This window comes from Stomoxys calcitrans, chromosome 5, assembly GCF_963082655.1.
Source record: "Stomoxys calcitrans chromosome 5, idStoCalc2.1, whole genome shotgun sequence".
Taxonomy (NCBI): domain Eukaryota; kingdom Metazoa; phylum Arthropoda; class Insecta; order Diptera; family Muscidae; genus Stomoxys; species Stomoxys calcitrans.
In genome coordinates this window covers 128,465,831-128,483,562 of record NC_081556.1, presented here as the reverse complement: position 1 = coordinate 128,483,562, position 17,732 = coordinate 128,465,831, and the positions used below count along the sequence as shown (strand labels likewise).

General features: G+C 40.5%; 1 protein-coding gene and 1 long non-coding RNA gene across 2 annotated transcripts in view; one reads left to right on the top strand and one right to left on the bottom strand.

The window, feature by feature from the left end:
- Nucleotides 1-2,521, bottom strand: part of LOC131997716 (uncharacterized) — a 102,488-nt gene extending 99,967 nt beyond the window's left edge. Inside the window, exon 1 of the long non-coding RNA XR_009398356.1 lies at nt 2,435-2,521. This is a non-coding gene — a long non-coding RNA (uncharacterized LOC131997716). The remainder of the gene's footprint in view (nt 1-2,434) is intronic.
- LOC106080959 (zinc finger protein 40) overlaps nt 1-17,732 on the top strand; it is a 244,170-nt gene that overhangs the window by 21,321 nt on the left and 205,117 nt on the right. The gene's annotated exons all lie outside the window — the stretch shown is intronic.

The following is a 17,732-nucleotide window of genomic DNA, read 5'->3' as shown; positions in this document are numbered from 1 at the left end:
GTTCTTATCCGATTTGGCTGAAATTTTGTAAAAGATGTTTTGTTCTGACTTTCGATAATTGTGCTAAGTATGGTACAAATCGGTTCATAACCTTATAAAGCTGTCATATAAACCGATCTTGGATTTTGACTTTTTGAGCCTCCAGAGGGCGCAATTCTTATCCGATTTGGATGAAATTTTGTACGAGCTGTTCCGGTACGACTTTCAATAATTGTGCTAAGTATGGTTCAAATCGGTTCGTAACCTGATATAGCTGCCATATAAATCGATTTCGGATCTTGACTTCTTGAGCCTCTAGAGGGCGCAGTTCTTATCCGATTTGGCCCAAATTTTGTATAACAAGTTTTGTTATGAATTCCAATAAATGTGTTAAGTATGGTCCAAATCGGTTTATAACCTGATATAGCTGACATATAAACCGATCTTGGAACTTGACTTCTTCAGTCTCTAGAGGGCGCAATTCTTACCCGATTTGGTTGAAATTTTGTACAAGATGGTTCGTTATGACTTCCAACAACTGTGTCAAGTATGGCCCAAATCGGTTTATAATCTAATATAGCTCTTATATAAGCCGATCTTCCTATTATACATCTTGGGCCTATAAAGGTCGCAATTCTTATTCGATGTGTCTGAAATTTGGCCCAATGACTTCCACTTTGGTCTCCAATAGTCAAACCAAGTATGGCCCCAATCGGTTCATAACTAGCATAGCAATTCTGATCTATTATCCTTTGTTTGCCTAAAAGAGATATCGGTCAAAGAACCTCTCATGTGCCATCTATGGTGGAGGGTATATCAAATTCAGCCCAGCCGAACTTAGCACGCTTTTACTTGTTTCCCTATTGCTTTTGTTTTTTGCTTTGTTTATTTTTGTTGGAAATGTTTTAAGTCCATTTGTTACAAAAGCACCGCCAGTATGGCACAAATATTTATGCGCCAGACCTTTTCGCATTTGCCATTCAGTTATGGCAATATGCTTTTGCCATAGTCTTTTTTCTGGCTCTAAAATCATTACCCATTCCACCCTGCTGCTGCTGCTGAGGCACGAGGTTAGAATACATCGTCACCAAGTATTGTCTTTTTCTTGTTGCTTATGCAAAGTCATTTCATTGAGCGGGGGAAAGGGGGCAGCAGTTGGGGGGGAGGGGCCAACCAGCTCTGCTTAATCGTTCTTTACACAGAATCCCCCCGTCGTTCGTTTGATAATTTTTATAACATTTATATCATTTCATAATCTTTTTGCTCACCTTCCTCGGGCACAATAACATCCCTACTTGGTATTTCTTGCATCAACAACCTAACAAACAGATAGACAGACAGACAGACTGACTGACTGATATTTTACCATTGCCACAGCCATAGACTGACATCCTTCGACTTTTAATATCCCCCTTGTGGATGGATGCTTTTGTTGTCGTTCTCCTTTTTGATGTTACCATTGTTGTTGTTGCTCTTGAAACACAACAGCAACAACAGCTTATATCGCAGTCAAATTACCTCACGTCTCATGCTGCTGGCCTTTGCTAAATGACAACTCCCCCTGGCCGGATTGTAACACAGTTATCCTAGTCTACCTAAGTAAAAGGCAAATTCTCGCCCCCAAACCCCCTACCCACCATTTGCCCATCACCATACAGACTCATGGGTTTTGCTTTGGGTCCCCCACACATGCCATGAAAATCTCTACTACCACATTCAAACAAGGACAATGAAATGTGCCTTTTGTTGTGGTTGTTATTTTCATTTGAAATATAGCAACCGAGGCATGGCTTATTTTCCCATCTGCAGGGATGTGTGGGTGTGCACACGTGTCTAGAGTAGTAGTGTCTATGCATGGAGAGAGGAGAGTTTATATCTATAGAGTGTGTTTAGGTGGAAAGGTGTGTGTGTGTGTGTGTGTGTGGTTGGCTTACGCACTGGTATTTCCTTTAATTTTTTCTGCTTTGAATGGCAAAACCTAGAGACATACACAAACACACACACACACACACATACACACAATGTCGATAGATTTTATTTTTGAAACATATTTTTGCTATCTCTCTACGTCCTTCGTTTTGTCGTTACAGGCTGGGCTGGGCTTTTCACGTTGCCTTTAAGTGGGTGAAAGTGTATGAGTAGATGTTTGTAAGTATAACATACTTATTAAATGGCAATGCAAGCATGTGTGGGTGTGTGTTTGAGTGTGTGTGCAAAGGATTTACTATGGCAGCAAACTTTACCCAGCAGTCAAAGTCCTTTCAATGATGCCTTTCACAGATCTAATTTAAACTTAAAGAACACACAGGCAGACTTGAGAAGACAGGCAGACAGACAGACAGACATATACACACACACACACACACACTCTTGCACACTAGCATACGCCATAGCACATTGTCAGTAAAGATGTAATACCAGAAGCTTTGAAAACATACATTTGTATAGATTTTACCTCTTATATCCTTCGTTGCCTGTTCCATTCAATTCATAGACCATAAGGAATCTCCATGGCTGCCAGAACTTCGTTGCAATCGTATCTGCGGGGAAAAGATAAATGGCAAAGAACAAGTTAAAATATAGCACAACGACAACAGTAATAGAAAATAGAAATACTTGTGAGGTAAGCAGAAACACAAAGACTTTGACGCATAAAGTTGCTATATTAAGAAATGATTAAAATTGCCAACATATGCATGTGCATATGCAGAGAAGGTGGAATATAAAAAAAACACAATTCAAATTAAAATTATAAAAACTAATTATATATTGGTTTGCCCAAAAAGTAATTGCGGATTTTTTAAAAGAAAGTAAATGCATTTTTAATAAAACTTAGAATGAAATTTAATCAAATATACTTTTTTTACACTTTTTTTCTAAAGCAAGCTAAAAGTAACAGCTGATAACTGACAGAAGAAAGAATGCAACTACAGAGTCACAAGCTGTGAAAAAATTTGTCAACGCCGACTATATGAAAAATCCGCAATTACTTTTTGGGCAACCCAATATAATCCGACGTTGTCCGTGAAGCATAGATCAACTTAGGTGTTTTGAAATTCTTATATCTGTAACACAAAGCATTAAAAGTACCAAATTTCGTACCATATGTATATAGTAACGGAAAAAAATTAAACCCTTTCCAATTTCTATATAAAATCTGGGGTTTTACATGCTATTTTTGAGTACCAAAAAAGTATCCAATGTGTTAGAACATTATTTAGGGCCAGATTGGTGAATAAGTACTAAATTTCGTACCAATCTATTACACAAAAAAATTAAATTGTTGCGCTTTGTTTGTTTGTCCATTAGACATAAAAACGGCTAAACCGATTTCCATGAAATTTTCATAGATAAAAGAGTTTGAGTACACGGTGCAAATAGGATACCACATTTTTTTATATCCGAAGGGGGGGGGGGACCCTCCCCCTTACCGCAATTTTCAAAAACGCGAGATATCGGACATGAGTTCACCGATTTAAGCTAAAATTTTTATACCATCTAATGATACCCCAAAAACATGAAATGGGTATAAAACTTTGGAGTCAATCAACCTAGGGGGACGCCCTATCGCAAAACCCGATTGGGACAATATGGGTATCAAATGAAAGATACTTAAGAGTAGAGTGTGAATTGAATTGAATTGGTATACAAATGGCACGGGGGGGTTCCCCACACCCAAATACACCACCCAACAGGACACTTCAACCGCTTTGGGCAATATGGGTATCAAATGAAAGGTATTTAAAAGAAGAGTACACATCTGACATAATAATGTTTTCCTTGGTGTCTGCGGGGCAACCCCATCCCCCAAAATTTAACGATTGGGATAATATGGGACTCAAATGAAAGACATTTGGGAGTTTAATACGAATATGGTATTAAACATTGGGTGCAAGTACCTAGGAGGCCGCCCCTGGCCCAAGACCGCCCAAAAGTAGTGCCCAAAATTTTAAGTGGACCGATCGAAAAAATTTGGGAATCAAAATGAAAGGTATTAGGGAGTGGAGTAAGAATATTATATTAAAAATTGGATCCAAGTATCTAGGGAGCCGTCCCAAGCTTAAAACTGCCCCGAAAGTACCGCCTAAAATCAAAGTGAACCGAACGGGAGAATATGGGACTCAAATGAAAGATTTTCCGGAGTAGAATACGTTTATCGGAGGCCACCGCAGCGCAGAGGTTAGCATGTCCGCCTATGGCGCTGAATAACTGGGTTCGAATCTTGGCGAGACCATCAGAAAAAAATTTCAGCGGTGGTTTTCCCCTCCTAGTGCTGGCAACATTTGTGAGGTACTATGCCATGTAAAACTTCTCTCCAAAGAGGTGTCGCACGCCGTTCGGACTCGGCTATAAAAAGGAGGCCCTTATCATTGAGCATAAATTTGAATCAGACTGCACTCATTGATATGTGAGAAGTTTGCCCCTGTTCCTTAATGAAATGTTCATGGGAAAAAAATTTGCAAAATTTGAATACGTTTACGGTGTCAAAAATTGGATCCAAGTACTTAGGGCGTCGCCCCAAGAGTACCGCCCAAAATAAAAAGTGGACCGATCGGAACAATATAGGACTCCAAAGAAAGGTATTCGGGAGTAGAGTATGAAGATGGTATTAAAGATTGTATCCAAGTATCTAGGGAGCCGTCCCAAGCGCAAAACCGCCCAAATAAAAAGTGGGCCTATCGGGACAATATAGAACTTCAATGAATGGTATTCGGGAGTAGAGTATGAATATGATATTAAAAATTGGATCCAAGTATCTAGGGAGCTGTCCCAAGCCTAAAACTGCCCCAAAAGTACTGTCAAAAATCAAAGTGGACCGACCGGAACAATATGGGACTCAAATGAAAAGTATTTGGGAGTAGACTACAAATATGATGTAAAAAATTTAATTCAAGTACCTAGGGCGACGCCCAAGCCCAAAACCGCACCAAAAGAACCGCCCAAAGTCAAAAGTGGACCGATCGGGACCATATGGAACTCCAATGAAAGATATTTGAGAGTAGAGTGCGAGTATGATTATCGAATATTAAAAATTGGGTGTAATTACCAACGGGCCGCCCCAAAACCGAAACCGTTCCAAGTGGGCATATTAGAGGCACATGATAATATGGGACTCAAATAAAAGTTATTCCAAAATGTGAATATTTGTCAAACATGGCCATATGGAATTCAATAAACGGTATTTGGTAGTAGATTAACAAAATGTACTGGGGAGATACATATGGTAATAACAAAGACACTTATTTTTCGCGTGGTGCTAATGTTTGTTATGAAAATGGTACTGGCCTGCCTTTGCCAAAAAACCAAAAAAAAATCTACAAATTACAGCTCTCTCCAAGTTTTTACATGGCATAGTACCTCACAAATGTCGCCAGCATTTGGAGGCTGAACATTTTATGGTGGTCTGGCCAGGATTCGAACCCAGGCCTTCAGCTTCATAGGCGGACATGCTAATCTCTGCGCTACGGTGGCCTCCTAGTACATTAAGTAAAATTAAACCCTACAACTAAGTTAAGTTTAGTGTAAATATTAAGAACAGCACATGGTTGTGGGTTCCCAAGATTCAGCTCGGCCGAACTTAACACCTTTTTTTTTTGTTTCTTACCAGCCATAGTAATCGCCAGTATATTTCTCGATATCTCTAAAATACCAGAGTTTTTCTGCCAAAGGTTGCCTATTGTCTATCCTTTCGTCCGTGTCCTTCAAGCGGTCCGGCCGCATTTTAGTGCCACGGTGCCAACATATTCCCGGTGCGTGGTGAATAGATGAATTGTTTTCGTCAATCGATCGTCTTACAGTCTGTTTATCGAGATTTGTGTCTTAGAGTAATAGGCCACTGTCTGTCCCGTTCTATACATCCCTCTGCTTTCATTTTTCATATTTAAGTAGTGCTTGTACCATGAACTTGTGATGAAGTCATGTAGTGATGAAGTTACTTTGTGATGAAGTTACGTAGTGTTGAAGTCAAGTAGTAATGAAGTCACATAGTGATGAAGTCACGTAGTGATTATGACTCGTAGTGATTAAGTCAGGTAGTGAGGAAGTCACGTACTGTTGAAGTCACGTAGTGTTGAAGTCACATAGTGATGGAGTCAAGTAGAGATGAAGTCACATAGTGATGAAGTCACGTAGTGATCAAATCACGTAGTGGTCAAGTCAAGTAGTGATCAAGGCATGTAGTGATCAAATCATGTAGTGATCACGTCACATAGTGATCACGTCACGTAGTGATCAAGTCACGCAGTGATCACGTCACGTAGTGATTAAGTCACGTAGTGATCAAGTAACGTATTGATCAGGTCACGTAGTGATCAAGTCACGTAGTGATCAAGTCACGTAGTGATCAAGTCACGTAGTGATCAAGTCACGTAGTGATCAAGTCACGTAGTGATCAAGTCACGTAGTGATCAAGTCACGTAGTGATCAAGTCACGTAGTGATCAAGTCACGTAGTGATCAAGTCACGTAGTGATCAAGTCACGTAGTGATCAAGTCACGTAGTGATCAAGTCACGTAGTGATCAAGTCACGTAGTGATCAAGTCACATAGTGATCAAGTCACGTAGTGATCAAGTCACGTAGTGATCAAGTCACGTAGTGATCAAGTCACGTAGTGATCAAGTCACGTAGTGTTCAAGTCACGTAGTGATCAGGTCACGTAGTGATCAGGTCACGTAGTGATCAAGTCACGTAGTGATCAAGACACTTATTGATGAAATCACGTGGGGAATATGTCACGTAGTGATGAAATCATGTGAGGTCCGATCTGTGATCGGTCCAAAGGACCGACCACCGCGGGAACAGGGTGGTCACAGGTAATATAAAGGCGCCAATAATTCGCCTTATCATATCGAGCATTAAAGGCACGCAGTATTTGTGCAATGAACACCACTCAGATCATATGCTAGTGAAGTTAGCTAGCGATGAAGTCACGCAGATATGCATTCAAGTAGTGATGAAGTCACGTTGTAATGAAGTCATGTAGTTGTGGTTGTAGCCATTTTTGTTTGTGGAGTTAGCAATCCTAGTCAAACACAATAGGGGAGAAACCTATGGCCATTGGCTATTAAAACTCGTCTTGTCATATCGATCATAGGCACCGAAGTATTTAAACAAGAGCCGGTTCTGCCCGGCCTCTAACTGTGACTCTCAACTTGTTATCGTTGATTGTGAGCGACTGCAATTCCAGCTACTCCCAATACGGAGCATTCCACTTTCCGCAAGCTCCGATAGCTCCCAGCTGAGCTTGTCGTAATGATGACGAAGAGCACACAAAACGAAGCTTAAAGTTCCAACCTGTGTGGTGTTCATAGTCATTTGATGCCGGGATGTCATATAGTGATGACGTCACGTAGCGATGTAGAGTCACGTAGTGGTGAAGTCGCTTGGTGATGAAGTGACTTAACGAAAATCCTATGGGGGGATCCAGATCGTGAAAAGACGAGGCTATTAATGAAAGGAAGCAAGAAGGAGATCAGTATAGCTATTGGTATCATAACGACACACATAGGACTACGAGTTCACTTATGAAAAATCGGTGCGGCAAGTGATAGCATGTTGGAGCATTTCCTTTCTCATTGCCCGGCTTTCGCGTCTAACAGATACCAGCACTTAGGTGGAGACACAATACCAGACATGAACCAACTTGAGGAGTGGATTTAGGATTTTGTAAGTAGCACGGAATTCCTAACTTAAAATTTTCTTTTTAGAGGTTACTTTATAGTTTTTGGAGCGCACAACAAGCCGATTACTGGCTTAGGTGTATGTCCATGGTGGCATGGGGCGGATAAGTGTCTGCACCCTCTTTTGAACCTAACCTTACCTAACCTAAGTATGAGGCAGCCACGAAGGTTATGAAAATTAAAGCGATGGAAGAAAGGATAGAAGCGGTCACACCATTGCGGAATTATCTATTTCTGAAAGCAATCGGATACCTGAGACGATACTTGAGGTCGGGGCGAGGCACTACTGCCAGTGGCACTGTCTTGGATTGACGAAACTTTGGTATTGCCATCAGGAAGTTTATGCTGTACAGATAGATCAAAGCTAGTGGACAGAGAGGGGTCTAAATTCAAAACCCAGGGACTTAGATCAAAACTAGTGGACAGGGAGGGGTCTAAATTGAAAACCCAAGGACTGAGATCTGTTTTCAACCATCATAAGAACCTGCAGGAGGAGATCCTGGGGATCATGGCAAGCATGAAGTGGTATGGAGTTAACGCGAAGACGTCGAGCGCGAACATCTTTAAGGACAGCTATCTAAGAGGCCACCTAAGCGCAGAGGTTAGCATGTCCGCTTATGACGCTGAACATCTGGGTTCGAAGTCTGACGAGAATATCAGACAATTATTTGGTTAGGTGGTTATCTCCTCCTAATGCTGGTTGACATTTGTGAGATACTTTGCCATGTAAAGACCTCCTCTCCCCAATGAGGTGTCGTACTGAGGCACGGCTTTTTGGAATCGGCTATAAAAAGGAGACCCCCTATCATTGAGCTTATTGCTACGTGACAGCACTTATTGATACGTGACAAGTTTACCCCTTTTCCCTAATCGAATGTTCATGGGCAAATTCACAAACTGGCCATCAGTGCTGAAACAACCAGGACAGTACGGTCACGAGCAGTCTTGGAGTCTAAGACTAAGACTAGAAAAGACTAAAGCCTATTCTGATATGATCTCCCAATTATACTTTTTGAGCCTCTAGAGAGCGCAATTATTTTTTGAATAGGCTGATATTTTGCACAATGACTTCTCCTTTGACATTCGACAGATGTATTTAGTATGGGTTGAATCCGTTCAAACCCCTATATAGCTCCCATATAAACCGATTACCCGATTACACTTCTTGAGCCTCTAGAGGGCACAATTCTTATCCGATTGGACTGAAATTTTTGCAAAATTAATTCTGCTACGACTTCCAAGATGCGTGTCAAATATGATCTGAATCTGTATAAAAACTGATATAGCTCCCATATAAACCGATTACCCGATTATACTTCTAGAGCCTCTAGAGGGCGTAATTTAACCTAAAATTTTGCACAGCAACTTCCCCTATGACCTTTTACATACTTGCCAAGTATGACTTGAATCGGTCAAAAACCGTATATAACTCCCATATCTAACCGATTTGGCTGCTATTTTGCACAATGACTTATCCTTTGACATTCAACAGATGTACTTAGTATGGTTGAATCAGTCCGAAACCTGATATAGCTTCCATATAAATCGATCTTCGATTGCACTTTCTAAGCACCTAGAGTTCTTTTCCGTTTTGGCTAATATTTTGACACATTGACTTCTACCATGGTGATCGTTATGGCATTCGATATGACATTCGAAGTCGATTTAGCCATGTCCGTCCGTCCGTATGTCCGCCGTCCGTATGTGGAAATCACGATAGCAGTCAAGGGCGTAGAGCTAAAATTGCAAATTTTGCCCATGAACATTCCCCTAAGGAACAGGGGTAAACTTCTCACAGATCAATGAGTGCTGTCCGATTCAATTTTAACCTCAATGATGAGGTTAAAATTCGAGTCCGAACGGCGTGCCGCAGTGCGACACCTCTTTGGAGAGAAACTTTACATGGCATAGTACCTCACAAATGTTGCCAGCATTAGGAGGGGAAAACCACCGCTGAAAATTTTTTCTGATGGTCTCGCCAGGATTCGAATCCAGGCTTTCAGCGTCATAGGCGGACATGCTAATCTCTGCGCTACGGTGTGGCCTCCGCGCTTAGAGCTAGCTGCACGAAATTTGGCGCAGATACTTCTTATTGATGATGGTCTTTGGTGATTATATATGGGTCGTGTGGGTACAAATTTAGTTTTAATGGTCCTTCGACTTGACTTCTTGAGCTTCTAGATGCTGCAATTATTAGCCGATTGTGCTGAAATTTTGCATGTAGAGTTCTTTTATGACTTCCAACAATCGTGACAAGTGTAGTCCAAATCCGTGTACAACCTGATATAGCTCCTGTGTAAACCGATCTCCTGATTTGAGATCTCAAGCCCCCGGAAGCCTCAATTTTTATCCGATGGGTTTGAATGTTTGTACGTAGTGTTTTGCTACGACTTCCCACAATCGTGTCATGTACGCTTCAAGTCCTGTGTGTAAACTTTTAGCAGAATCCATGGTGGTGGGTTTCCAAGATTCGGCCGGCCGAATTTGCTTTTACTACAATAGTTTCAAGCTAACTTGGGCTACTAAAAAAATAGTATTGGGATTTGTAGATCTAAAGAGATGGGTCAGCATAGAAACCCCTCAAAGGTGGAATATAGCCATTCACAATATATGCAGGAAAATGATGGAAAGATGGTTGCGTATGCCGATGAAGAGGTTATAGCGGTTAAGGGAAAGTTACCCAATACTCTTAGATATTTACTTCAGGAAGCCTTACGTACGATTGCGATAACAATTTCTCTAAGAACCATCTTAATGTATGTTAGTACTTATGGGTATAAGCACTTATGACGCTCAATGCATAATACAAATATGCTACTCTAGTTATAATTTCTGAAATTTCACCTCACTGATAAAATTTTGGTTCGTTTTTTTTTTTTTTTTTTTTTGCGAAATTACTCAAACCTGATAATCAGTTTTATTATGAGTTATTAACATGCATAAATAATTGCGTATAACACCAAAAATGTCGTACGATTAGATAAAGCTGTTGGGGTACAGTAAACAATGATAAAATTAGTTGAGTGTGATATTAAAATTAGAAATCATGGGATACAACAAAGAGAAAGATTAAATTTGCTGGAATATGACAAAATTTCCAAAGGAAGTTAATAAATTAATAAAAAAAGGAATGTTGACGACAATAGATGGTATAAAACAAGATTGTGATTTTATAACAAGTAGTCTTTTGGGATAAGACCACCACCATAGACTGGGGACGAGGTTATATGAATATTTCTATTTGACCCTACAGAGCAGTGATAGGCGCACAAACCCTTTTGCATATGAATTTTAAGTCCATGAGCTTAACTACCTTCACAATAGAATGGAAAAGTGTGAGTGTGTGTGTGTGTGTCTGAGTGATGTATGTGTGTCTGTGTGAGTGTTTTTATCCATTGCTGCTATAGAGTATATATTAGAGTTGGATGTTATTGCTGAAGCCGCAGGATTGCGGAGGGAGAGTAGTCCTTGGCCAAGAATAATTCCGGATAGACACGGGAACTTAAACCCTGAGGGTGTCCAATTAGAATTGGTAAATTTTTGGGGGTTGTCAAAATCGAATTCAACTACAAATTTGCCAAGAAAGCAGGGATCTTTAATCAAAATGGAGTTAAATTTAATGCACAGCGATCTGCTTCAACTGCTACTTAACTCTAAACTTGGATGTAAGATCCGCACTCTTCATGATAAAACCCATTTTTATACCCACCACCAAAGTGTGGGGGTATAGTCATGTTGTCATTCCGTTTGCAACACATCGGGATATTCATTTCCGACCCTACTAAGTATATACAATCTGGATCGTCGTTCAAATCTAAGACGATCTAGCCGATCCAGATTTGGATATAGCTGCCATATAGACCGATCCCTCGATTTAGGCTCTTGGACCTTTAGAAGCCATATTTATTATCCGATTTCGATTAAATTTGGGATAAAGAGTTGTGTTAGGCCACTCGACATCCTTCTTCAATTTGGCCCAGATCGGTCCAGATTTAGGTATAGCTGCCATATAGACCGATCTCTCGATTTAAGGTCTTGGGCCCATTAAAAGCGGACTTATTGTCCAATTTCGCCGAAATTTTGAAGATACAGTTATGATAGGCCACTCGACATCCTTCTTCAACTTAGCCCAAATCGGTCCAGATTTAGATATAGCTGCCATATAGACCGATCTCTCGATTGAAGGTCTTCGGCCCATTAAAGGCGCACTTATTGCCCAATTTCGCCGAAATTCGGAATGATGAGTTGTGTTAGGCCCTTCGACATCCTTCTTCAATTTGGCCCAAATCGGTCCAGATTTGGGTATAGCTGCCATTTAGACCGATCTCTCGATTGAAGGTCTTGGGCCTATTAAAGGCGCACTTATGGTCCAATTTCGCTGAAATTCGGGTCAGTGAGATGTTTAAGACCCTTCGATATACTTCTTCAATTTGGCCCAAATCGGTTCAGATTTGGGTATAGCTGCCATATAGACCGATCTCTCGATTTAAGGCCTTGGACCTATAAAAGCCATTTTTATTATCTGATTTCGCTGGAATTTGGAACAGTGAGTTGTGTTAGGCCTCTCGACATCCTTCTTTAATTTGGCCCAGATCGATGCAGATTTAGATATAGCCGATCGATGCAGATTTAGATATAGACCGATCTCTCGATTGTAGGTCTTGGGCCCATTAAAGGCGGACTTATTCTTCAATTTCGCCGAAATTTGGGAAAAACAGTTTTTATAGGCCACTCGACATCCTTCTTCAATTTAGCCAAAAGGCGCACTTATTGTCCAATTTCGCTAAAATTTGGGACAGTGAAATGTTTGAGACGCTTCAGTTTGAACCAGATCGGTGCAGATTTAGATATAGCTGTCATATAGACCAATCCGCCGATTAAGGGTCTAAGGTCCATAAAAGCCACATTTACTGTCCAATTTCGCCGAAATTTACGACAAAGTGTTGAGTTAGGCCTCTCGACATCCGTCTTCAATTTGGCCCAGATCGGTCCAGATTTAGATATAGCTGCCATATAGACCGATCTCTTGATTGAAGGTCTTGGGTCCATTAAAGGCGGACTTATTGTCCAATTTCACCGAAATTTGGGACAAAGAGTTGTGTTAGGGCACTCGACATCCTTCTTCAAATTGGCCCAGATCGGTCCAGATTTGGGTATAGCTGCCATATAGACCGATCTCTCGATTTAAGGCCTTGGACTTATAAAAGCAATTTTTATTACCTGATTTCGCTGAAATTTAGAACAGTGAGTTATGTAGGGCCCTTCGACATCCTTCTTCAATTTGGCCCAAATCGGTTCAGATTTAGATATAGCTGCCATATAGTCCGATCTATTGATTTATAGTCTTGGGCCCATAAAAGACTCATTTATTATCCGCTTTCGCTTAAATTTAACACAATGATGTTAGAAATCCGTACCTTATATGGGTCGGTCTACGTTTGTAGATAGCTGTCAAAAAGTTCAATATTTTTTTCTGCAAAATTGAACAGTGACTTGTATTTATTATACCCTCCACCATAGGATGGGGGGTATACTAATTTCGACATTCTGTTTGTAACTACTCGAAATATTCGTCTGAGACCCCATAAAGTATATTCTTGATCGTCGTGACATTTTATGTCCATCTAACCATGTCCGTCCGTCCGTCTGTCTGTCGAAAGCACGCTAACTTCCGAAGGAGTAAAGCTAGCCGCTTAAAATTTTGCACAAATACTTCTTTTTAGTGTATGTTGGTTGGTATTGTAAATGGTCCGTATCGGTCCATGTTTTGATATAGCTGTCATATAAACCGATCTTGGGTCTTGACTTCTTGAGCCTCTAGAGTGCGCAATTCTTATCCGATTGGAATGAAATTTTGCACGACGTGTTTTGTTATGATATCCAACAACTGTGCCAAGTATGGTTCAAATCGGTTCATAACCTCATATAGCTGCCATATAAACCGATCTGGGATCTTGACTTCTTGAGCTTCTAGAGGTCGCAATTATTATCCGATTTGCCTGAAATTTTGTATGACAGATTCTCTCATGACCATCAACATACGTGTTTATTATGATCTGAATCGGTCTATGGCCCGATACAGCTCCCATATAAATCCATCTCTCCAGTTTACTTCTTGAGCCCCCAAAGGGCGCAATTTTTTTTTCAAATTGGCTGACATTTTACACAGGTCTCCAACATATAATTTAATTGTTGTCCAAACCGGACCATATCTTGATATCGCTCTAATAGCAGAGCAAATCTTTTCTTATATCCTGTTTTGCCTAAGAAGAGATGCCGGGAAAAGAACTCGACAAATGCGATCCATGGTGGAGGCTATATAAGATTCGGCCCGGCCAAACTTACCACGCTTTTACTTGTTAGACCATACAATGTTCATGCCGAATTTGGTCCGAATCGGACCTTATTTCGTCATAGCTGTTGTGGGTGCATACTTTATGCAATTTTCATCGTATTATGAAGAAATCCCCACGAAGTCCTCACCTTAGTACCGGTGTCTGTTTCGCGGCTAACAGGCCCCGGTACTTAGGTGGGGACGAGACCAACTTAGGGGAGTGGTAGGGAAAACAGTGAAGGATTTTGTAAGCAGCACGGAATTCCTAACTTAAAATTTTCTTTTTCGACGTTAATTTTAAGTTTTGAGAGCGCACAACAAGCCAATAACTGGCTTAGGTGTATGTCTATGGTGGCATGGGACAGATTAATACCTGCACCCTCTTTTCAACCTAACCTACTCGAGGTGGTAGGTATACAAAGCTCGGCCCGGTCGAACTTAATGCCATTTTACTTGTTTTATTGCGCCTTACCACTATCTTTCATTTATTACAATTTTTTAAAAATTAGATTTTCATAGCAAATTTTGTCAAAAATGCAAATTTCTAAAAAAATTTCGTCAAAATTTATTTTAAACTGGCAGACTAGCAACAACGGCAACACTAGGTAAGCCCATTGCAGAAATGCCACTTTGAGTGCTTCAAGTTTGTATTAGTCTTACTCAGAAAACCTCATGCCACTCACAATACACGAGTAAGCAGCAGCACCACAGCAGCATCATCACCAGCAACAGCCCCAGCAGCAGTAGGAGAAGCAGACGTCATCACTATAATCATCCTCATCATCATCATTGTTCTCAACAACACTCGGTCAGTCAGTTACTCATCTAACATCTCAGTTAGTCATCTTAGATCCAAGCAACAGAGTATCCCAGAAACAAATCCAATTCAAAGACAAAGGGGCCCAACGACTGACATACAGTCAATCCAACTAAGTTGGATATAAATCCCCATATGACGGAATATTTTTCTTTCAGTAGAATTTTGTGTTCAGTTTGAGGGGCACGGACATATGTTCACAAGACGAACTTACACACATGCACCCTTATTCTCCCAAAAGTACCCCCTGCATGGTAAACCCTTTGTGCAAAAGTAGCATGAACAAACTTAGCCAAAATATAAGTCACTGATGTACGTACAATAAATGCCAGCCAGGCAGGCAGTCAGTCAACAGTCATCCTTCTGCACAGCATGTCACCACTACATGCAAAGATTGTATTTGCGACAACTTGACGCCTTAAAGTAGACGCTAGATAATAGTCAGCCCACCCTCTGTAGCACCTTCAGTAACATCATCACCATTAACCACTGGCATGGCACGAGAATGCCTTGACATAACTTGACTTGAGTCACTGGGCAAAGCAAAAAAAAAAAAAACAAAAAAAAAGAAAACAATTTAAGACCTACGATGAAGGAGACGACTACGGCAAAGCTACCATGATGACGATGAATGTAAAGACTAATGCGGAATTTAAAAACGCACAAATGTATTATGACATGCTTAGCAGAAAACCTAACAAAACCAACAAGTTGAAGATGAACAAGTACCCTATATCTGGGTAATGACAAAAATTGATTTTCTAAGAAATTTCGTTGAAATTTGATACTCATTTGCTATGAATATCAAATTTTTAAGAAAATTTCCTCGAAATTGGATTTTCTAAAAGATTTCCTCGAAATTGGAATTTCCAGAAATTTTTGGCAAAATTTAACTTTTTAAAGAAAATGGCATCAAAATTTGATTTTCATAGAATATTTCATCGAAATTTAGGCAAGGTTAGGTAAGGTTGAATGGGTTGGTCACCATAGATGAGAAAGAGAGAAAAAGAAGATGTGAGACCTCGGACCATATCCAGGGTTAATACAGGAGTAAAGCAACAAGAAGCATGAACCCTTAGAGCGATGGGTGAACGCCTATCCTTCTCTCAAGCACATATGTGCCTTCGCCGGATCTTATTGGATTTTCTAGAAAATGTCCTCAAAATTGGATTTTCAAGAAAATTTTTTTTATGGAAAACTAGCCGAACCGGGCCCGCTCCGCTGCGCCTTCTTTAACTCTCTAATATATTTTTGGGATGAGGACACTTCGCCCTGAATGCGGATATCGAATTTGTGCCATTGTAGCCCACGACGCTGAATGCGTTCGAATCCTGTCGAGAACATCGGACAGAGCGGTGGTTGGCGACATTTGCGAGGTACAATGCCATGCATGGTCATTTAAAAAATGTTCGAATCCTAGCAAGAACATCGGACAGAGCGGTGGTTGGCGACATTTGCGAGGTACAATGCCATGCATGGTCATTTAAAAAATTTTCACCAAAGAGGTACACTGCGGGATGCCGTTCGGTCTCGGCTATAAATAAAGGTGCCATATGATTGAGTATAAACTTGAATCGAAAAGCACTCATTGTTGTGTGAAAATTTGCCCTTCTCGGTTCCTGGTGGTAATGTTCTTCCTCAGGGTAATGTCCTCATTAGGGAAAGAATGGCACCTCAGACATTTCGACTCAAATATGGATATCAAATTCGTGCTGCACTTCCAAATCCCTTTGATTTGAGCCCCATATGAACCATTTGGAGGGTGTTTTGGGGCTGGGGCGGCCACCGGCACTTTGCACTGAAAATAGATATCAAATTCGTTCTTTATTCCCAACGGAAATGAAGTTCAGTTTAGGGGGTGCTTTAGGGCGTACCCCAAAATACTTGGCTCCAAAATTGGATATCAAATTCGTTTTCTACTCTCAAATACCTTTTAATTTGAGACCCATATTATCATAATGGGTCAAATAACCAATTTGCCGTATCTTTAGGAGGAAAAACGCCACCTAGACTTGAACGCAAATTTTAATGTCATATTTGTAATCTACTACCAAATACTTTTCATTTGAGTCCCATATAGCCATTATCGGCTAATATGCCCATTAGAGGGTATTTGGGGGTGGGCGACCTCCCATTACTTGGATCCAATGTTTTATGCCATATTTTTAATCTACTGGCTAATACTTTTCATTTGAGTCCCATATTGATATGAACTTCGAATATATCTGTTTGGAGGAGTTTTGGGGTTGAGTACTTGGACCCAAATACTAAGTTAGTTTTCTGGTCTCTAATACCCATCATTTGATACCCTTGTTGTGCCCATCGGACAACTTTCGGATATGGGTGGCGTTTTTGGGTAAGGAAGAGGGTCCGCCTCCACACGATATCTAAAAATTATATACGCCAAGTTTCCTTCCAAACAAACGTACAAAATCTATGAAAATTGTAAGAAAATCGGTTCAGCCAAGTATTATATAGTCATAATGGGTCTAATGGTGTTTTTGGGGGGTGGCGTGACCCACTATACTTCGATCTGATTTTGTATGCCAGATTCGAAATCTACTCCCGAATACCTTTCATTTGAGCCCCATATTGAAATGAACGCCCAATATGTCTGTTTTGGGGTAATTCTGGGGTTGGGGCGGCCCGATGGGTACTTGACTCAAATTTTAATACCATACTCGTATTCTACTCTCTAATACCTTTCCTTTGATACCTATATTGTCACAATCGGTCCAATTTTGATTTTTGGTTGTGTTTTTGGCAGAAGGGGGAGGGTCCGTCTCCCTTCCGATATCGAAAAATTATATAGCCTATGTTTCCTTTCAGACCAACCTACACAATATGCGAACATTTTGAGAAAATCGGTTCTGCCTTTTTTCAGTCTATACTGAACAAACAGAGTCCCATATATCCGTGATT